Source organism: Haliotis cracherodii, unplaced genomic scaffold, assembly GCF_022045235.1.
Source record: "Haliotis cracherodii isolate W230 unplaced genomic scaffold, xgHalCrac1.p SCAF_8, whole genome shotgun sequence".
Taxonomy (NCBI): Eukaryota; Metazoa; Mollusca; class Gastropoda; order Lepetellida; family Haliotidae; genus Haliotis; species Haliotis cracherodii.
The window spans coordinates 52,056,959-52,081,249 of record NW_027266341.1 but is presented as its reverse complement, the minus strand read 5'-3'; positions in this window follow the sequence as shown (position 1 = coordinate 52,081,249).

Genomic DNA, 24,291 nt, shown 5'->3' with positions numbered 1-24,291 from the left:
ATTGTTGCTGAGAATGTATCATGTCTGACGCGGTTTTGACATCTGGAACGAATGCTTCCGCAAGTGTCGCACTATTGTGAGTGAGTTGGGTGTAAACGTGCTTCAATGACCGCATAGACGAGTAGAGCAGTTCAAATTAAAATATACAACATTAATTAACCCAAGGAACAATTGATTTGGCACGGGATGAATCCGGCAGCGGATCCTGGCACGTCTTATACGAACACATCGCTCTACCCAGAGAATTCCTGCAATTTCCACACTTGTGTTGATAATGGTGTACTGGGGAAATAAATTTTGTTTGACCTGATTCATCCCAGTTCTTGGTGCTTTTACTGAATCGAGTATCATGACCAAATATGCATAATAACGTCAAGAATTATTGTTTCTGAACATTCAGCACATCTATAGAATAATCGTCAAAAGTATATTAAGAACTGTGACGTTCGTGTAAGTTATCACTTTAAAGGTCAACGTGTATACTGACTAACAGGAAATCTATTAACGTCATATATCAACAGGACAGTACCTTAGGGGTAGATATTCTCGCGCCTCCGCAAAACAATCGATACTTGATATCACCAGGTGTTTTGAACGGATAAACATATTATCTTCCATTCTGGTAGTACTCGCACTGGGTATGAGTCGAGGTCATTATGGAACCATTAAAGTTCTGCCATGACATTGTTCAGGAAATAGTTATGTCTCCAGAGACTCCTATGGTTTTTAAAGTGTGTCGATGGACAAGAATTTAATTTCGATGCAGCTCTGTGCTCTTGACTATCCCATTGTATATATTTGACATTTAATATTTGTTCCTGTCCAGTAGATCCAAACAGTTTGCAAAAGTTTCATTTCATCTGCTATACTGTCCATCTCGTGTGTGATATTAATGGAAGTGGATTCTTAATCATGTGCAGTTACACCTGTGACATTGGCTAACAGGGCAGTTACAGATATCCACTGTTCAATTTGAAAAGTTTACATGATGCATGCACGAACCAACAAGGAATTCACATTATCGGTATTGTAGTCAACAAACTGTCAAATCGCATTTGGTGATTAAATTTGAGTGAATAGGAGAAATGGATGTAATACTCTGAAAGCTTTCGGACTGGGTTCTCTCATAATGGCCATGCATCATCCTTTATCTTGCACTCTTTTGAATAAAGAAATATGCATGCAAACTTTTCCCGATGGAATTGTACCTCCTCTGTGAAATAAAACTTCAGGTGTGAATATATACAAATTAACGGCTATGATTAAGCGTTGGTGCAAGATGTGAATATTGCAATTACAGTTGAGTACGGTATTTATGATGTCGTGTTAGTATAAGAGACAGAGTTTGTCTTGGTTCCTGCCAGCCATTCCTTCTCATTAAAGTAAGGGGCAGGTGTTAGCCATGATTAATCGGACATCAAAAGGAAACAGTCTCTCCTCATCTTCTCTGTCTCCTCATTAGCCTGTGATGCTGATCGGCTCACCTCGTGTCCGCTGTATTCTCTCATGGATCCCTCATGGAGGATGGGCCACTGTGTTTATATGTCTGAATTCCTACCAGCTTCTAGCGAGTGTGTGTGTGTGTGTTCAGTCCGTCTGAGTACATGTCCGTAGATCCTCGTGTACATGTAGCAACTGTGTTCATATTTGTAGTCAGTCAGATCTTTTTTCCCCATGTATGTCTTGCAACTGCTTTTACGTTCTCATTGTGACTGAGCGCCGGCCGTCGATCAGAGTGTACATGTAGCAACTGTGTTCGTATTTGTAGTCAGTCAGATCGGTTTTCCCCATGTATGTCTTGCAACTGTGTTTACGTTCTCATTGTGGCTGAGAGTCTGTCCGTAGATCCTCTTGTACCTGCGGCAACTGTGTTCATATTTGTAGTCAGTCAGATCTTTTTTCCCCATGTATGTCTTGCAACTGTGTTTACGTCCTCGGTGTGGCTGAGCGTCTGTCCGTAGATCCTCGTGTACCTGTAGCAACTGTGTTCATATTTGCAGTCAGCCAGGTCTGTTTTCCCCATGTATGTCTTGCAACTGTGATTACGTTCTCAGTTTGGCTGAGTGTCTGTCCGTAGGTCCTCGTGTACCTGTAGCAACTGTGTTCATAATTGTAGTCAGTCAGATCTGTTTTCCCCATGTATGTATATCTTGCAACTGTGTTTACGTTCTCAGTTTGGTCGAGCGTCTGTCCGTCGATCCTCGTGTACCTTTGGCAACTTTTATGTCAGTATTCAGTCAGGGTGTCTATAATATTATGTCTGAAGGTCCTCGATGTCATGTATGTCCAGCAACAGTGTTTTAACTCAAGTCCATCAGTGTATCTGTAGTCTGTATGTCATGTGCGTCTAGACTCTTAATATGTCCAGCAACTGTGTAAACGTGCCTGCATCCTTTCAGAATATCTGTAGGTCACTTCTCAGTCTAGCAAATGTATCTTTATGTATGCAACCCTCACATATACAATCCTAATATGTCTGGCGTGGCACGGAGCACCTACAAAATAGTCAGGAAAATACAGGCATACATGTGATTATAAAATGACGGATATGCGGTAATGTTACTTATTTTTATTCGTTCACGTGATTCCGAACGAGTTTAAAACAGATCATTTTGAGAGATTTGCTTTTTGAATAACATGCTTTATGGATCCAACCATGTGTCCGTCTATATGCTAGACTTTAGGTCCACGTGCCATTCTATTTGCAAGACTTTTGGGCCACCGATCTGACTATTTGCAAGCGTTTAGGCCACAGGTCCGTCTATTTGCGAGAGGTTATGTCCACGGGAACATCTATTTACAAAATAGGTCTGTATAAGTGCAAGTGTTTAGGTCCAGGGGTCTGTCAATGTGCAAGACTTTAGGTCCACGTGCGTGTCTGTTTGCAAGGCGTTAGGGCCCCTGAACTGTCTATTTGCAAGACTTTAGGTCCACATGCGTGACTATTCGCAAGACTTTAGGTCCATTGAACAGGTTATGTGTATCTATATATGTCCGCTTAGTCTTGTAATCTTGGTCCGTCAAAAAGGGCATTTAGTCAGGTCTATCGGCCTGTTATATGTATAGCACAGATCGATGGCTTCCAACATATGCTTTGTGATAGATTGAAGCGATTCCGTATTGCTACTGTCGACACAGATCGTACATGTTTGGTTTGTAGGTATACGAAGATACCTTGCACTCACGCACCGCCAGGTGGCGTCTTACAGAGCACTCTCTGCCATTTTACTTCCTCACATTTGATAGCCCCTGTCTCCTAGATGCCAGGGCAAGGAAGCACTCTACATCATGATTGATCACGAGAGTGACGGCAAACAGTATCTGCTCAATCCTATATATTGAAATATATCACACTTGTTGACAGCCCGTCACTTCTACCACCACCGCAATGGTTGATTTATCGTCCTTGAATAGAGCTCTTCTGACGTGAAAGCTGGCTAATTTGCTGTGATAGCTCTTCCAATGAAGCTAATGAAATAACACGAAGATGATCTATTTGATTACATCAACAGGATATTGAACATCAAGAAATCTGCAAAAGATCTCAGAATTTCCGAAAGCGTCTGTCGCTTCCTGTTCCAGGTGAGGTTCTTCCTACTTTCGAAAAAAAAATCCCCGGGTTTAGAATTCTGGTTGTGAACCGTAAAGATTGTTAGAAGAGGTAAATCTTGATTGCAGCCTTCCTCTTCACGTCTCTCGCCCTTCAACGAGTAGATTCGCTGCAGCAAAACATTGACCATAATCTGTTACGATTGAAAAATATACGAAATGATTGATTACAATGACAAGATGTAATTACTTTTTACTCGGAAACACGATGAGCCTCTAAAGGCTGATGCTGTCATCTTGACTCCTTCCAATTACGCAAATTATCTAAACACTCAATTTAAGACAAGCGTTGTAAACAGACGCTTTATCGAATATAGTGTCCACGACTTCTCGTAATTGAAAGCTGTTTTTTTACTGATGCCACGTTTTTTGTTGAAACAGATTTGGCGTCCATATATTTGCATTATAGATATTTATTTCGGTGGCATGGCATTTTCTAAAAAGCAGTTAACGACTTCGGACACATTGTTGATTTAAGGGGGTTTACGAGCATCTTGCTTTTTCTAAAGTCGTCAGGTTGATTCAACACAATCACACTTATAAAGTGTCCTATCTTTATGTATGGTTTAACCAATACGTTTAAAGCATGTGAATTTGGGATAACGTCACTGTTAATTTTATTTCAGTTTTATTCACAGCTTGTCAGGTAATGTTGGAGGAAAATAGGAAACAAGTGATAAAGGTTGTAGACGTTCGTGAAACTTACGAGCAATGGTTGGTGCTGACAAACCACGAATCGTAATAGAAGAGGATTCGAACGCATGACCAGCGCATTCTGGGAAGCAAGCTGATTGTGGTGCCTCAGACCATATTTCTTAGAAATTCGTCTAATTGAAATAGTATAGCATAATAAAATGATATATTATGTCTGAACTATCAGGTTTATTAACTGTTGACTCAGTAATTTCTCGTCTCCAAAGCACGAAGTGATGCAGGTCGTAGATGTTTACAATTTAAGTAAAACCTTACGAGCACTGTGCTGACAAACCCAGCGTCATAATCAGGGCGAAATAAACTTTCCACTCTTCGAAAGATTCGGGCATTCTGCAGAAAGGCGACTTTGCTTGTCGTAAATTGCGACTAACAGGATCGGGTTGTTAGGCTCGCTGAATTGGTTGATGCATGTCATCGATCCCAATTGCGTGGATCGATGCTCATGATGTCACTCACTGGATTATCTGGTCCAGACTCGATTATTTACAGACCGCCGTCATATAGCTAGAATATTGCTGAGTGCGACAGACAGACGTTTTTACAAGTGTCATATTATATAGATAAGCATCCTCCGAATAAGAGTGTATAACTTCTTCCAACTGTCAAGTGTGTCTTTCCATTTATCCCATTCATTGAGAATACATAACCACTTTCAATAGGCATACAGGATTTATGACTCCTAAACGGGAAACCTGTTGCAAAATACGTACATAATTTCACTGCATCAGATATTAATCGTGTACTGAAAGGACGTATGCATGTAAATCACAAAATGGTCGTTATTAAACAAGAGTTTACAAAATACAAATATATTTGAATTGTATGGGCTCTATGTGAATAGTATTAGACTTTCTAAACAAACAGTCTGATTTGTCATAACAAATTCGAAACTTTAATTGCACTGTTAATTGGTTGGGTGAATATACTTTTGTAATTTAATGAGCCGTCATACCGAAAACCACGTGAACGCCACATTATCACTCATAAATTTACCCTGTGGAAAAGACTGGACAGGAACGGTTCCCAGGACTTTGTACTTGTCGTAGGACGGACTGAAACGAGGATCTTGGGTCAAGCTCTGTGACTCCGATGGCATGTTTTTAGTCACACGTTTCCCTGATCGAATCTGAGGTATTTTGTAAGAAATCGGAATACAGCTGGATAATTGCACCTGTGTTGTTTTCATTTGATCATTCGTTCACCCCTAGGGGATTCCTGTTTAGAATTGGTCACTAGCAAGCTCTGCATCGAGGGGTCAGGCTAGGTGATCTGGTTGATGGCGTGCCATTGCCCATGAATGTGTGCTAAATGCAGCGTTAAACAACAAACAGACACTCACACAAACACAAGCGCACGCACGCACACACACACACACACACACAAACACACACACACACAAACACACACACACACTTATTCACTCACAAATACTTTTATTGAATCGACACCGTTTCGTACAACATTCTTTTAGTGTGAACCTCACATCTGTCCTTTGCAAACATGTGTTGAGTGAAGACAATTGATGGACATGTCTAAGGTTTTCCTGTAATGAGTTCCGATTAGACATTGAGAGAGTACATATTAGTGTTTATCAAACTTACGGAAGTGTACTCTTATCTAATGCAGCATTGGTCATAGTGGTCATGATTACACGCCATTATTTGTACCAGCAGTGGAATTCCTACTTGTAATTGTAGTATACGCGTCATAATGACGCCCTCATAATATGCGAAGAGCGGTGGGGTAGCCTAGTGGTTAAAGCGTTCACACGTCACGTCGAAGACCCGGGTTCGTATCTGTACATTGGTACAAAGTCCATTTCTGGTGTTCCCCGTAGCAGTAGTAGTAGTAGTAGTAGTTAGTAGTAGTTAGTAGTGAGTGAGTGAGTGAGGTTTTACGCCACTTTTAGCAATATTCCAGCAATATCACGGCGGGGGACACCAGAAATGGGCTTCACACATTGTACCCATGTCGGGAATCGAACCCAGGTCTTCGGCGTGACTAGCGAACGCTTTAACCACTAGGCTACCCGACCGACCCAGTAGTAGTAGTAGTAGTAGTAGTAGTAGTAGTAGTAGTAGTAGTAGAAGAAGAAGTAGTAGTAGTAGTAGTAGTAGTAGTAGTAGCAGTAGTAGTAGTAGTAGTAGTAGAAGTAGTAGTAGAAGTAGTAGTAGTAGTAGTGGTGGTGAGGGTGGTTGTGGTGGTAGTGGTAGTAGTAGTAGTAGTAGTTGCATTAGTGATAGTGGTTGTAGTAGTAGCGCTAGTGGTTGCGGTAGTAGTAACAATAAAAAAGTTGTCACAGTGTAGATCTTCTCTCCTACCAACATCGAATGTTAGTTTCTGAAGAACGCCTTTAGCTTCGAGGCACCTTCCTGTACTAGTGCTAAATTCATGTGGTATCCCGACGGCGCAGACTATTGCCCATCCTTTGGTCTGCGTACCCCTGACTCAAGCCCCCGAGATTGGGGAAACATAAGGGACAGGACAGATTGTTTTTATCACTTTGTACATTTGGAGCAGTAGCCTTCTGTAATGTCTACCCCATTCTGATGAGTTGTCATTAATTAATCCCTAGTGAGGTTTTGCTTTTGAATGAATGAACTCTTTTGACTTGCTACCTGTTTAATTTTTGTAAAGTACTGATGCAATTTGGGTAAAATGAAATTGCTAAATAATATGTTCAAGACAAATAACATTTACAAGCAGCTGATTGCAGCAGATTTGGTTCCCTCCCGGAGCAATTTGGTTTGAATGGGGCTTTTTTGCACTACGTTGATTTGGTAATAATTCTAAAACGCACGACTGCTATTCACATTTAGAGAATTGATTGCATGTCAATTTCGTAGTGGGTGCGGGTGTTATAAATTCAGCTGGACGATTATTTTGTCTTTGGGTTTAAAAACATAACATCTCTGAATAATTGGAGATTTCAGCTGTTGCTGTTTACGTGATTGACAGTTGAACTCGGTGCGAGCTATGGACATAATGATTGACGGCCAATCAGAGGAACATATTGTCGGGGGACTATTTTAAATGAATGACATGACCAAAATGTCCTGACCAGCTGATGGGTTCTAATACTGTCTGAAGGATCACATACTTGAGATTTGGACTGTGTTCTTCACGTCATTAAGATGGACACAAAATATTGAGTACTCGATAAACAAGATCCACATTGCCTCTTCTGTTGATACTGTCGTGGCTAATTTGGAAAATTTCAGTTCAACTTGGTTAAAGTTATTTATAAGCAAAGTGCTGACTCGGGTTATGTGATTTCCTCGTCACGAGATCATGGCTGACTTTGATTTTAATTCCAAAGTACAAATTTGAAATGAATGTAATGATAATGATTGAAGATGCGAGTTTCTGTAATGGTCGAGTAATGACGGAAATATGGATCGACAAGTCAGCTAATCACTGTTCGCAATTTCAAACACATAGATTTTTAGGCTTGGAATGGTAAAAGCCTTAGCGTGTATATGGTTCAGGAATTAGGATTCTAGAAATCAGAAACATATATCTTTCTGCCATCATAACCTTGTTGAAATTACATAACTGAAATTACAAACTATTCTTTTGTCACCTTCAGTGTCTGTCAGTATTTCTGTGATCACAATTTCTGTTTGTTCAAATGTACTTTCATCCTTCACTCACATAACGACATCAGTAACGTTTCAATTTAGTCCTGGTTAAGTATAACGCAAGATGTTTCACAGACATTTCGTATGTGGGTGAAGGGTCTAACAAGAAGTGAGGTGAGGTGAAATTGGGTAGCGACGTGCATGCACGTGTGTGTTTGTGTGTGGCTGCTTGTACTAGTCCGGACTGATGCCGATTTATAGTGCTAGCACACTGAGAAACCATGCCGCAGTTTAACATGAATACCCCACCCAGACACAGTATACTGACTCCGAGCCGACCAGTCCTTGTTTTAGCCCCTTAATGCCGAGCGCCAGACAGGGTAACAACAAGTACCATCTTTTAACGTCTTTTGGGATCGAACCCCGAACCTTCCGCTCTCCGGGCGGACGCTCTACCACTATACTACGGAGGCGGTCCGGTCTAACAAGAAAATACGCTGGATATATATTAGAGAATCCCATGTGTGTTAAATATCCACGGAGAGAGACATACCTCAGTTGATTACAGTGAGTCAGCATAATGTAGAGGAAAGTGCAAAATGACGTGGGTTGTTGGCTTTTACCACTGTGGTAAAGTCCATGAGAACGTGGAGGTACGTAATCTGGGACACTTTTGTAATCGAATCACGACAGATTCTGCTTGTAGTGGGCGAGTAACGACACCACCGGGCCACCGCCCACGTTCTTAATCAATGCGAGACCTTTCCCAGTGCAAAACACCATGCATCCCTGAACACCATGGGTCGTCATTCTTCACAATTCTGTAAAGGTTCACAAAGAAAACTAAATGCTCAATAAATGATACATAAACGCTGGTTTTGTTATCATTAAATCATAATTCAGCAATCATGTAAAACATAAATGTGTAATATAAAGTTAAATGCATACATCGTTGTTAAATTCGACGAAATTATTGCGACATTTTGTGATAAAAAACAATGAAGAGGTGACACTTAAACACTTTTCTTGATGACGTGGATTCGATATCGATGAAGAAGACAAATACAAAGTTTACTTCAGTATCACTTACACGTTCATCCAGAATGATTCTTGTCTTAAATATCAATAACTACTATAGATATACATAGGACATTTACATGCTTATCTCACTACTGAATGAATGATCATATTGAATTATCATGAGAATGAAATGGAACAAATCATGTATGACAACCTGAAGACAGTGGTGTTCTTGGTATAACTTCTTTATCTCATTCAACAGGTCACCACAAGAACAGGTGTAATCAAACAAAGTGCAGCACATCACATAACAAGTTCTATATTCATTTTATTAACGCCAACACTTCTTCCAACTTCCTTAAGTCGGTGTTCTTTAAATCATTTTGATGATTACTCTTCTCGAATGATTTAAAAACAAATAGCAGACGTGGAACAAATAACTTTTAAAATTGACCTCTGTTGCTGAAATATTAAACTTTAAAAAGATAATGATCCTTTTTCACAATGAATGTGGTATTTTGGAATATCATTTGCTGTCTTCGTTGTCTTTAACATCGCGGGGAAAAACATGGAATTAAGCTCTGAAAAGACATTAATCACTGCCAAGACTTCTTTTCAAGTGTGACATGAAGCTAAACTAACGGATACCGGTTAGTTAGTTATCTTTCAGTGATGAATTGTAAAAACTTTGCATGCTGCTTAAACGTCCTTCACAATCTTGTTATGCATGGTTTAGAAGCTAAATTCGGAGACGTATCCTTTTTTCTGTTGAATCTACTTCAGGAGGATTGACATTAAAGAACCAGAATAACCGAATTGTAGCATATAAACGTTAACGTGTATAAATGATACAAGATGATAAATTCCCCACACAAGTTTGTGTTGGAAGTATTAATGGAACATTTATTTAAGAGACGTTTCCAATATTCAGATCTAAATTGGTTCATTTAGGAACCCAGCCAGGGGTAGTATGATGTGGTGAGGCTTAGAGCTTAGAAGCCAGTACGCCTAGACGGAAACAGAGATGTTTCACTATATATCAGTGACGAATGGAAACACAGCAGGCTGCGACCAGGAGTCGAAATTGTTTTACTTACATTAGATCGAAAAATCCTCTTAAAACGTCCTAAAGCCACGTGGCGCTGAGTCCGTATAAACGCCAACGAAGAAAGTTTTTAGAAGACCAATTTCGGAGTCCAGACAGGTACTGTTTCTACCATAAGTACATTCTTTCATGACATTTAGCATGTCCAGAGAGCAAGTTTACTTTTTGGATAAAACATGTAGCAACCTTTTCCCCCTATTTGCTGGAACTAATTAGGAGAGGTCATACAGACATCGCTGCATAAAAGTACCCTGCACGAGCGGGATTAAATTCAGCAGTCTCCTTGACATTTTAGAAAACATTTCTTGACTGCAAAACGTCAGTACAATACTTTGAATAACTAGATTAATTATAGCAGTCTCCTTGACACTTTAGAAAACATTTCGTGACAATGAATGTGGTATTTTGGAATATCATTTGCTGTCTTCGTTGTCTTTAACATCGCGGGGAAAAACATGGAATTAAGCTCTGAAAAGACATTAATCACTGCCAAGACTTCTTTTCAAGTGTGACATGAAGCTAAACTAACGGATACCGGTTAGTTAGTTATCTTTCAGTGATGAATTGTAAAAACTTTGCATGCTGCTTAAACGTCCTTCACAATCTTGTTATGCATGGTTTAGAAGCTAAATTCGGAGACGTATCCTTTTTTCTGTTGAATCTACTTCAGGAGGATTGACATTAAAGAACCAGAATAACCGAATTGTAGCATATAAACGTTAACGTGTATAAATGATACAAGATGATAAATTCCCCACACAAGTTTGTGTTGGAAGTATTAATGGAACATTTATTTAAGAGACGTTTCCAATATTCAGATCTAAATTGGTTCATTTAGGAACCCAGCCAGGGGTAGTATGATGTGGTGAGGCTTAGAGCTTAGAAGCCAGTACGCCTAGACGGAAACAGAGATGTTTCACTATATATCAGTGACGAATGGAAACACAGCAGGCTGCGACCAGGAGTCGAAATTGTTTTACTTACATTAGATCGAAAAATCCTCTTAAAACGTCCTAAAGCCACGTGGCGCTGAGTCCGTATAAACGCCAACGAAGAAAGTTTTTAGAAGACCAATTTCGGAGTCCAGACAGGTACTGTTTCTACCATAAGTACATTCTTTCATGACATTTAGCATGTCCAGAGAGCAAGTTTACTTTTTGGATAAAACATGTAGCAACCTTTTCCCCCTATTTGCTGGAACTAATTAGGAGAGGTCATACAGACATCGCTGCATAAAAGTACCCTGCACGAGCGGGATTAAATTCAGCAGTCTCCTTGACATTTTAGAAAACATTTCTTGACTGCAAAACGTCAGTACAATACTTTGAATAACTAGATTAATTATAGCAGTCTCCTTGACACTTTAGAAAACATTTCGTGACTGCAAAACGTCAGTACAATAGTTTGAATAACTACATAGAAGTAATCATGACAACAGGAATAGTAAATAATATGCTCTTCCATTCGCGAAGACATCATTTGGTAGCGAAGTTATTCAAATGAGATTCTTTCCTGCTTTACCAAGCTGCAGAACAGACGTGAAAAGCAGCGGCATTCGAATTTCTTTCATGTTAAGCATAATTCCTATGCTCCTATCGCGAAAACAAGAAGCCTCTTCATTGTACAAAGTTATTCAAACATCCGATCTTGATAATTACGAAAGTTTTGTACCATGTAAAGCTTTGTAAAATGGTTCAAACCTGTTATCTCGACAGGGCCCGTTTCCAGAACGATGTTAGCACGAAGATGATCGTAACATTAACATTGGTTTACGACTGTCGTAGAGCTAAGATGGCTATTTGGAGTGGGGTCCAGATCTGACATACGAATGATTACAGATTACTTATTATATGTTCTTTTTTCGTCAAAATTACTGTCAACATCCACATTGCCACATTCATATGCTACTCTTGTTTTTATTCATTGCCGACTCACTTGACCATCTGTCAGGCTTCACAATTCACCACAATTGAGAACTATTTGTCATAACTGAGAGGTCTAAGGATACAGCTGACAATCGTCTTAGATAATTGACACGCACAAAGACTGTTGTCCTCCACGAATCATTTGAATTGGACATTTCTTCTGACATCTGTAACACGTCGTCATTTTAGAGTGACCACCATGATTGCTTGCAATGATTGGACAGGACGTAGGTCGTTGTTGGCAATTTTCGGGTGAAGGAGCTCAGATTAACTTCGCATCGGTAACGGTTGAATGTATCAAAAGGCAATGGTATCATAGCAACGTCTTTTACACTTTAGGGATGTTTCTTTGTACTTTCTTTCTGCATCGAAATGTCACAAACGTGTTATACAGATGTTGCTATCTATACGATTGCCTGCTTATATGACATGACAATCGCATCAATATTACACATACACGGTGAGGATAGAATATTTTGTTGGTGAAAAAAGAGTTGAAAGATCGTAAATTTCGTGGTTTATGCTGACATCCTGAAAGATTTATATACGACCGATATATTTTCCCGGAATTCAATTGCCCGTAATTTAGGGCGCATATTACACATGAGTGCACATTCAACAAGAATAAATAAGTCACGTGTACATTGATCAATCGGAAGGGGTGCTCATTGGGATTGTTCACTAGCCAACATATTAGCAAATATTGTCGTGGGCGCTTATTAGAGCGGGGCGCTTATTACGTCGAATACGGTAACGAGAGTACGGGGAGGTGTTATAATTGTTTTTCTTACATATTTCTGGCCGACTTCATCGCATTTTGTCACTTACAAATATGTCCTTTCCTGTTAACATTGGAAGCGTGCTTATTGTTATCCATTGTTTTTTATTCGCAAATGGTCGAGAATGTGAATCAGTCTATCTACGCAATGCCTCCCCATCAGTATTATCGACGATCATCATTACCAACTCCCAAATGGACACTTTCCATTTAATTGATACCTTATTCCACGTAAACACATTATTATTCCACTCAGCTTTATTACATCGCTATCACAGTACCCTCAATGGTATTCCACTCGTAAATTATACTACTCCTGTAATCTTTGTTGACAGACCTCTTCCATGTAAGCGACACACTGCATGTGTATAGCTCACCACGGAACGTGGGTGAGAATGATGAAATTGTCTTCACACATTATTTCAGATTATGTCAGGATTCTGAAGAAACGTGATTATGGTCGAGGTGTGTAAATAAAATCGGTTAAGACGGACTTTATTTACGGATATCAACTTCTTCATTAATAAAATGAGACACAGGTGCTAATACCTTTATTAAACAAGTAATATTGAGAACTTTATTTAAAACGACGCGGAAATCCATGTCAGCTGTTTTCATTATTACTAGTTGCAAACACGCGATTTATCTATAATTAAAGGTATAACTTTTGTTGAATCTGAGAATGTACCTACCTTTTATAAGCTTCTCCTCTTCTTGTGTACATGTTACGTGTATGTATATATGTGTTTCATAGTGTGCATGAACCACACACATAGCATGTGCTTGATCCTCTCTTTTTGGTTCAAATAACTTCGACAGTGAATCAGTCGCAGTCAAAAATACTTCAGCTATACACGGGAATATAAATAATCGGGATTGGACCAGACAAACTTGTGACTGAAAGCTTGAGTACCGATCTACACCATTGGGGTCCGATGACACATAAACAGTCGAGTCACTTGAGTCTGACCACACGATGCATATTTCTGTAGGTCGTGAGATGCATTTATGTCATGTTGGGTCCTATTGTGACTATTAATCCCAAAGAAACCGCCTCCGTGGTCTAGTGGTAGAGCGGAAGGTCCGGGGTTCGATCCCCGGCCGCGTCATACCAAAAGACGTTAAAAGATGGTACTTGTTGTTACCCTGTCTGGAGCTCGGCATTAAGGGGTTAAAACAAGGACTGGTCGGCTCGGAGTCAGTATACTGTGTCTGAGTGGGGTATTCATGTTAAACTACGGCATGGTATATCAGTGAGCTAGCACTATAAATCGGCTGGTACAAGCAGCCACACAAACACACACACGTACATGCACGTCGCTATATAAGTGCAATAATCTTGGACGCGACGTTAAACCCAATTTCACCTCACCTAATCCCAACGATGTTGTCATTATATACGTGGAGATATGTATGTAATTATGTCTTTTGTCACTGCAAGGACTGAAGGGAAGAGTAATACTATTCTATCCTTTAAATGACTAAAGACATATGAAGCGCGGTAACCAAATGCTTCAACCTCCTGTACTGATCCCGTTAGTATTCACTACGCCCATCAATCAATGGACTGAACTCCACCAATTATCACCGCAGATTGCTGCAATTTTGTCCCAATCAGACACTGGGAAATGTGTAAAAGCGCTAAGCGTACACTGTGAGTCTTTTTGTTGTACGTGTGAGCATAGAAGGTAACTTGTAAAAGCAGGGCAGCAGATGCCATCCTTCACACAGTTGGGAAATACATTAATCTATTACAGAGACCTTAGCAAGGCCATTTGTCCCAGCTTGTACTCAGCGTCACTCGCTGGTGTATTGACCACTTACGAGGGGATGTAAATTACATCAAACACATTTTTACCAAACGAAGCACTTGCACAGAAAGTAGGGATTTAGATTTTGCAACTGCAAAAATGTTTGAATTTTAACTCCATTTAAGCAGGAAAAACAACGTTCGTGTGATGTTTGTCTTTGATTTCACATTTTACACACAAAAAACAAGTAGACGTTAATATCACACTTGTGAGGCATTTTGGATTTAACTCCAGCATTTCAGTTGTAGCCCGTACGACGTATTAGCTTAATGTGGATGGATAGCACAAAGATACGCGAGTTGCATGTGTATAAGTTTACCATTTTGATGACATATAAAAGGTGAGGTGAGGTGAAATTGGGTTTAACGTCGCGTCCAAGATTATTGCACTTATATAGCGACGTGCATGCACGTGTGTGTGTGTGGCTCCTTGTACTAGTCCGGACTGATGCCGATTTATAGTGCTAGCTCACTGAGATACCATGCCGTAGTTTAACATGAATACCCCACTCAGACACAGTAAACTGACTCCGAGCCGACCAGTTCTTGTTTTAGCCCCTTAATGCCGAGCGCCAGACAGGGTAACAACAAATACCACCATTAACGTCTTTTGGTATGACGCGGACGGGGATCAAACCCCGGACCTTCCGCTCTCCGGGTGGACGCTCCACCACTAGACCACGGAGGCGGTCGATGACATATAAAACGTCAATGCCAAAGAATAATCAGGATTGATTTTCTGCCAAAGCAGATTCCATTGGGCGTAAAACTAACATGAACGGGTAATTTTCTGAAGTAAAACGACTACATAAGAAATATCCTGGCACGGTTTAGAATGCAACTCTGACCATGGAATTGAGACTCCAAAATCCACATATGCGATGTGATATAATGAAAAAGGACACACCAAAACGTAAAAAACAACATGAAATCCGTTTCGATATTTTCAAATCCTTGTCATTAGAACTGACTGTTCTTTTAATGTACAGACAAATATTAGGAAGTGTTTCCAAGGTTTGTAAAAAGTACTGATGTCTAGTTAAGATCATTCGTCAATTTTTGAGTAGGATTGACTGAGTTTTTATATGATAACAAACCGACCAGTTTCTTGTAATCAGCCAGGTTTTAGGAGTAATGGAGAAGGTGCTGCGATGTCATTAGCCGGTCCATAATTGATTCGAAGCCAGTTTCCTTTGTCCTTTCCTCGACACGAGTTCTGGAAATAACACTCGTCATGGTTTTCTATTCTGTGTAACTAAAGGTTTAAGTGCTCGTTACTGCAGCACAGGATGTTTGCCGGCCTCTGATGTCACGTCAAAAGTCAGCAGAGATGTTGGATTCATCTCCCGCCCACAACTTATAGGTCACAACACCTTTTATATTGCTTGGTTTCCGGATCCAGCTTAAATATAAAGGTTTGATGACAAAAGTCAAGCCACTTGTTTTTGCAGGTTTACTGACGTAAATCGTGACATACCGTATTTGTCTTTTTTATTTAATATATAAGGGTATACTGTACGTCTGTGTTAGGTCGTTGGGCTCTATATCTGTGTTAAGACATTAAGTTCTCAGTCTGTCAAAGTTTGTATATTTTTCTTAAACGCCTTATTTTTCTTAATAAAAATCCAGAAAAAAATACATATGATCTTGCGAGAGTCTTTTGCCTTAGAGAGATTGATAATTATCTCAACGATTGAAAAAAAATCCCGTTCGTAAACTAATATTAACTGTCGGGAAAAAGAAAGTACACATCCATGTTTGATGCTGGTTAGAATTGAAACAAACAAGAAAGGGTTAACCGATGGTGATGCGTTTGGTATGGGTATTATACGTTTGCATTGTTTCGGCGAATGCTTTCAGCCTAGTAAAGCTTTGTTATAATTATTATTACTATTGTTATTGCCGTTTGCCTAAATATAATTTTCAGGTGTTTTCTTTCTTTTGCCCGGTAGTGTATATCCACCATTGTTCTTTGCCATTTCCGAAAATTATTTTGTATAGATGCGAAGGTCTTCCAAAAAGGGGTATATATTTAATATTCCCTGACTAATCTTCATTGAGTGGGTGAGTGAATATGGTTTTACGCCGCTTTTAGCAATATTCCAGCAATATCACGGCGGGGGAAACCAGAAATGGGCCTCACACATTGTACCCATGTCGAGAATCGAACCCGGGTCTTCGGCGTGACGAGCGAACGCTTTAACCACTAGGCTACGCGACCGCCCCGACTAATCTTCAAACACTTACACATCAGTCATAGTATTGTGTTTCGGAAGATTAGTTGTCTGAAAAGGACGTTTTGATTTCTAAACCATCTTTTGAAAATAAACATACATAGATGATCTTACAGCAAGAAGATTTTGTGCATCCACGACGTCATGTGAAACGATATTTGTAATATTGAATCCACTAAAATATAGTTTTGTGCAAGGCAAACCGCTGTGAAGCCAGGACTATGGTGCCACCGTTGTGACTGACACAAAATACATTACTGAATACAATATGCAGCTTTTTTAAATAAGACCCATGTGTTTCTTCCTGTAATGATATAAAAAAATGCAATGGGATTGCCTTTGCAAGAAGTAACGCTGGTAGCTGTATTCTTTTCAAACCATGACGAGAAACGAACTGACAATTACCAAACGTGGTTTTATCTTCTCAATTCACAGAAAGACAAATTTAGCACATCCGATTCACTCAAAATCAATACTTACAGTTGCGTCAACAGTTGATATATTTTTTACTTTTATTTAACTATAAGATAAGAACTTGTTTTGCTCAAGATACGTGGGCGTCCTAGCAGCTTGGTTTGTCTTCAACGACGTATGTACCTGTTCTTGTATCTTGTTATCTCGTCCTGTAAACCTCCTCGAGAAAACCACAGAACGAAATACACAGTTTTAAATTGTATGAAGCAATGAATCCAGAAATACATTATTTTTTTGTTATTTTGTGTCAAAGAACATTACTTTGATTTACAGAGTTTAGTCATTTATCAACGGATAGAGGAACATGGCAGTTTTTGCAAGATGGCAAATCCTGTCACTGCTTTTCCTGAATATGTCAAGTCATCTAAGACGTAGTCGATGGAGTAGATGAAATGTCCGAATGGTTAGAGGTTAGGTCACTGTACAGGTCCTTCCATAACGTAGGTCCTTACAGTGTAGTTGAAGTGACCGCTTGAGGCTTGACAGAGTATGACAATAAATGACAAAAAGAATTCTATAATCATTCGAAATTTCTACCAAACGCTACAAAATGTTTATTGGACGATTCCGACTATATCACGAGCAACTGTTTCTGAATCGCTCCGAAACAGAGTTTGCGAAAAGATGAGTGTATCCTGCCCCAACGGTGACACCCGTCACAAACACATACAAACCCAAGTCAAGTGTTCACCCGATATACAGGGGAACATATTGGGTGCAAGTTTGAATAGGGAATTGCATCGGACATCACTTTGGTCACTGTTGCGTCAGATTTGGAAATGTCCTTCACGTTTCTACCATAAATATTTTGATAGCTTTGCTGAGTCTTTGAATGTTGTAACGTTGATCAAGGGCTGCATGATGCTCTTTGAAAGCTTCGTAGAACCATTATGCTCGATTGTACCTCACAAGTTGTGAAACGAAGACACCAATGCAGGAGCTAATGGAATATTCTTCGACAAAACGGGGAAGTTGACTATTGGAAAGTTGAAGTATTCCCTCTTGTCACACAGTTTGGTGAAACTGTGTGCATAGATCTAAATATGAAAGAGATGACTCTTTCCAACTCGAAACGTAAATAAATACAAGGGAAATTACTATTTGAACATTATTGAACATTACTGAACAATACCAGATCATGTCTGTATGTGAAACTAATTATGGTTTTTGTTTTACCAATCCGAATAGAAATTCCGATTTCAATGCAAAAAGAAATGCCTTCTTCTTTCCTAAATGTCTTATCCTCAAATATCACATAGATATCACCAAAGAAGAAGTCCAGCACCCAGCAAACCTCAAACGACACTCGCCTCCACCTCCGACAAACTGCCCCGAACTCGCAAAGAGACAGACCCAAGGCCACCACGGTCAGCAACACATGCCTCGTGGATCAAGGAATAAAGTGAGTGAGTGAGTGAGTGAGTGAATTGGGTATTCCAGTTATATCACGGCGTGTCAGCTTAATGTGGTAGGAAGTGATGTCGGTCTCAGACTTCGGTGAAACCCACAAGTACGGGTATGGTGCTGACAAATCTAGAAACATAATCTGGGATTCGAACCCACAATCATAGGTTTGTGGCATGCCCAAGGGATGCACCTCTCCACAGCGAATCGCGGCCACCCGTGTACCCTCAAGGAATGAAGCATCTCCCTAAAAGCCTATCGTGTGGGATAGTGGTTACAAAGCTGAAAGAAGCATTTGACTAAGTACGTTTTTGAAATTGCAAAATTCAAGCAAATCCTTTGTGTTTTTGAGAATCCACATAGTATAAATATTTGGTCTTGAAAGTGTTTTTCGTGAAATTGAGGGGACCTAGCACCAAAGATTGATCTAATGGTGGTCATGTCCCCATTGATGACCAGTCGTGATGTACAATAAAAAAGAGATTTGGACTGATTGCATCCATGGCCCTACATCGACTAAATGTATCCACTATTTGGCCTTAAGTACATCACGGATACCCCGAACACAGCCCTACCCTGGACCTTTCATAGGGTGAAGCGTGAAACATCCTTCTGTCATTGCCATGGACCTCGCACGACGAGTTTCTCTGAACAGACGTTAAAATGAAGTGGTGTTAAAAGGTTCCATGGTTAATCGGCTTTTGATCACGAGAGGGTGTTCAAAAGATATCTGGCCAAATGAAATAAGCAATTAAATGTTCAATCTGTAATAGTGTCAGCTTGCACTTATTGAATAGATGTCGTAAGGGTGATTTGACCATGCTTTTGTGGTTGTCTTCTTGAGAGAAATGTGTGTGGTATATCCAGTTGCTGTCGAAAATACTGGATTAAATATGTTTGAATAAGGGTGCACACACACACACACACACACACACACACACACACACACACACACACACACACACACACACACACACACACACACACACACACATATATATATATACCAACATACACACACCACTCCACACATACGCGCACATACGTATGCATTTTCCACCACACGAATTCCTCGGGGCATATTGATTGCCTTGATAGAAATGTGTGACAAAAACAGTATCTCAACCTTTAAGAGAAAAAAAAATAGTATGTTTAGGATCGATGGTCAGAGAAAGGATTTGTGTTTAAAACCTGACACAGAATAATAAAGGTTCGATCACTTATCCCCAACTCTTAGTGTCATATGAATAAGGTTCATCTGTACATGCACAGTATAATGTATTGTTGTGTGTTTTGTGTAGAACCTATACAAGTATTATGAGGGAAGAACCATTATTTGGAGACATAGGATATGCATCACATAAGAGTTTTATTAAACTCTTATGAAATACCCATATACATGAAACCATTACCCATATACATAAAACCATTACCCATATACATGAAACCATTACCCATATACATGAAACCATTACCCATATACATGAAACCATTACCCATATACATGAAACCATTACACAACAGGTGCTTTTGAAATACCCATATACATGAAACCATTACCCATATACATGAAACCATTACCCATATACATGAAACCATTACCCATATACATGAAACCATTACACATATACATGAAACCATTACCCATATACATGAAACCATTACCCATATACATGAAACCATTACCCATATACATGAAACCATTACCCATATACATGAAACCATTACACAACAGGTGCATGGTCCGGGTGAAGCACACAATCCACGCAAACGCCCATATAACCGAGGGAACAGATACACTGGCTCAGAAAATGTTTGAAACTGTCACTGTTCACTTTATAAAGAGCCAGTTGGCAGATATGCCTTTATGTGGCTTCAAAGGAAAGCACACATGCATCACAGCTGTTGAGTTGTTTAAACAGGGAGTGATGAGAGCCTACAGGAACACGCTGACTTAAGTACAGTACTTACACATCGAACCACGTCTGTCATCAGCGACAGCTGCTCACTTACTGTCTGTATCAAATGCACTCAGGACACGAAATTTACACATTACTCTAGACCCTCCTTGTTTGACACAGGCGCTGCATACACAGAATGATGATGGTATTTTATGATAAACCAGACGTGGGAATATAAGCATGGTGCCCAAAATCATGGCCTACTGAATGTGCTGGAAATGTACTTCTGCTCATCCAGTAGTGTTTGAGTCCCTTTTAGAATAGAACGAACTGAATCTTTGTCTGAATATTCGTGTCAACAGACACGTCTCCCTTACTTCTGCCATCTATCCAAGTGCTATCAATATAATACGTTTGCAACGGATGTTATTTCGTATCATTCGTTCTGACATAAGGAAGATTGAAGGTCGTCCACAGTTCACAACCCTGATAAAGGTTCGCATACAAACGTCAACCTTCTTTTTCGGACAGTCAGCGCATATGGAGTGGATACAAGTATTATGAGGGAAGAACCATTATTTGGAGACATAGGATATGCATCACAGAAGAGTTTTATTAAACTCTTATGAAATACCCATATACATGAAACCATTACCCATATACATGAAACCATTACCCATATACATGAAACCATTACCCATATACATGAAACCGTCATGAAACCATCACGGATCCACCGAACACAGCCCTACCATGGACCTTTCATAGGGTGAAGCGTGAAACATCCTTCTGTCATTGCCATGGACCTCGCACGACGAGTTTCTCTGAACAGACGTTAAAATGAAGTGGTGTTAAAAGGTTCCATGGTTAATCGGCTTTTGATCACGAGAGGGTGTTCAAAAGATATCTGGCCAAATGAAATAAGCAATTAAATGTTCAATCTGTAATAGTGTCAGCTTGCACTTATTGAATAGATGTCTTAAGGGTGATTTGACCATGCTTTTGTGGTTGTCTTCTTGAGAGAAATGTGTGTGGTATATCCAGTTGCTGTCGAAAATACTGGATTAAATATGTTTGAATAAGGGTGCACACACACACACACACACACACACACACACACACACACACACACACACACACACACACACACACACACACACACACACGCGTATGCATTTTCCACCACACGAATTCCTCGGGGCATATTGATTGCCTTGATAGCAATGTGTGACAAAAACAATATCTCAACCTTTAAGAGAAAGAAATAGTATGTTTAAGATCGATGGTCAGAGAAAGGATAAGATCGATGGTCAGAGAAAGGATTTGTGTTTAAAACCTGACACAGAATAATAAAGGTTCGATCACTTATCCCCAACTCTTAGTGTCATATAAATAAGGTTCATCTGTACATGCACAGTATAATGTATTGTTGTGTGTTTTGTGTAGAACCTATACAAGTATTATGAGGGAAGAACCATTATTTGGAGACATAGGATATGCATCACATAAGAGTTTTATTAAACTCTTATGAAATACCCATATACATGAAACCATTACCCATATACATGAAACCATTACCCATATACATGAAACCATTACCCATATACATGAAACCGTTACCCATATACATGAAACCATTACCCATATACATGAAACCATTACACAACAGGTGCATATTCCGGGTGAAGCACGCAATCCACGCAAACGCCCATATAACCAGATAACAGATACACAGGCTCAGAAAATGTTTGAAACTGTCACTGTTCACTTTATAAAGAGCCAGTTGGCAGATATGCCTTTATGTGGCTTCAAAGGAAAGCACACATGCATCACAGCTGTTGAGTTGTTTAAACAGGGAGTGATGAGAGCCTACAGGAACACGCTGACTTAAGTACAGTACTTACACATCGAACCACGTCTGTCATCAGCGACAGCTGCTCACTTACTGTCTGTATCAAATGCACTCAGGACACGAAATTTACACATTACTCTAGACCCTCCTTGTTTGACACAGGCGCTGCATACACAGAATGATGATGGTATTTTATGATAAACCAGACGTGGGAATATAAGCATGGTGCCCAAAATCATGGCCTACTGAATGTGCTGGAAATGTACCTCTGCTCATCCAGTAGTATTTGAGTCCCTTTTAGAACAGAACGAACTGAATCTTTGTCTGAATATTCGTGTCAACAGACACGTCTCACTTACTTCTGCCATCTATCCAAGTGCTATCAATATAATACGTTTGCAACGGATGTTATTTCGTATCATTCGTTCTGACATAAGGAAGATTGAAGGTCGTCCACAGTTCACAACCCTGATAAAGGTTCGCATACAAACGTCAACCTTCTTTTTCGGACAGTCAGCGCATATGGAGTGGATAGTCCAAATGGTAGAAACTGACTTCCATTTGTAACGGTCGATATCACTGTATAAAGATTCACGTATTTACCAATCGCAGTGTGTTGACAGCGCTGAACTTGTATCCCTTCAGGTCAAACTCGATTCGCGACGTGACTTATGCAACAGTTTTCAGTGTTCATCACAACATAACGCGCTTGCTCCCGGCTCGTCACGAACGGCTGTCATTTGAGTTTCAACGATGTCTGGAGCCGATAGGAAATTGATTGTCATATGATGGTCACGGGTCTCAGCGTCCATACACATATACGTCAATACACATCTCATTGCACGTGATTCCTAGAAATGCGTGCATGTCCAGATCTGGTATTCTCCATGTATCTGTCTAACTATATATAACTATAGATCCCATTACATTTGGTTCTTGTACATGCCTGTGTCTCTGATCGCGTCCATTCGTCTGTCTCACTATAGATCCCATTACACTTGGTTCTTGTACATGCCTGTGTGTCTGATCGCGCCCATCTGTCTGTCTCACTATAGATCCCATTACACTTGGTTCTTGTACATGCCTGTGTGTCTGATCGCGCCCATCTGTCTGTCTCACTATAGATCCCATTACACTTGGTTGTTGTATATGCCTGTGTGTCTGATCGCGTCCATCTGTCTGTCTCACTATAGATCCCGCGACATTTGGTTCTTGTACATGCCTGTGTGTCTGATCGCGTCCATTTATCTGCCTCACTATATAAATATCATTACATTTGGTTGTTGTACATGCTTGTGTGTCTGATCGCGCCCATCTGTCTGTCTAACTATAGATCCCGTTACACTTGGTTCTTGTACATGCCTGTGTGTCTGATCGCGTCCATCTGTCTGTCTCACTATAGATCCCGTTACATTTGGTTCTTGTACATGCCTGTGTGTCTGATCGCTTCCATTTGTCTGTCTAACTATAGATCCCATTACACTTGGTTCTTGTACATGCCTGTGTGTCTGATCGCGCCAATCTGTCTGTCTCACTGTAGATCCCATTACACTTGGTTCTTGTACATGCCTATGTGTCTGATCGCGCCAATCTGTCTGTCTCACTATAGATCCCGTTACATTTGGTTCTTGTACATGCCTGTGTGTCTGATCGCGCCGATCTGTCTGTCTCACTATATAAATATCATTACATTTGGTTGTTATACATGCCTGTGTGTCTGATCGCGTCCATCTGTCTGTCTCACTATAGATCCCGTTACATTTGGTTCTTGTACATGCCTGTGTGTCTGATCGCGTCCATTTGTCTGTCTAACTATAGATCCCATTACACGCCCCATCACCAACATTCGATTCCACAAGTATATGTTTATAAGCTCAAAGAATA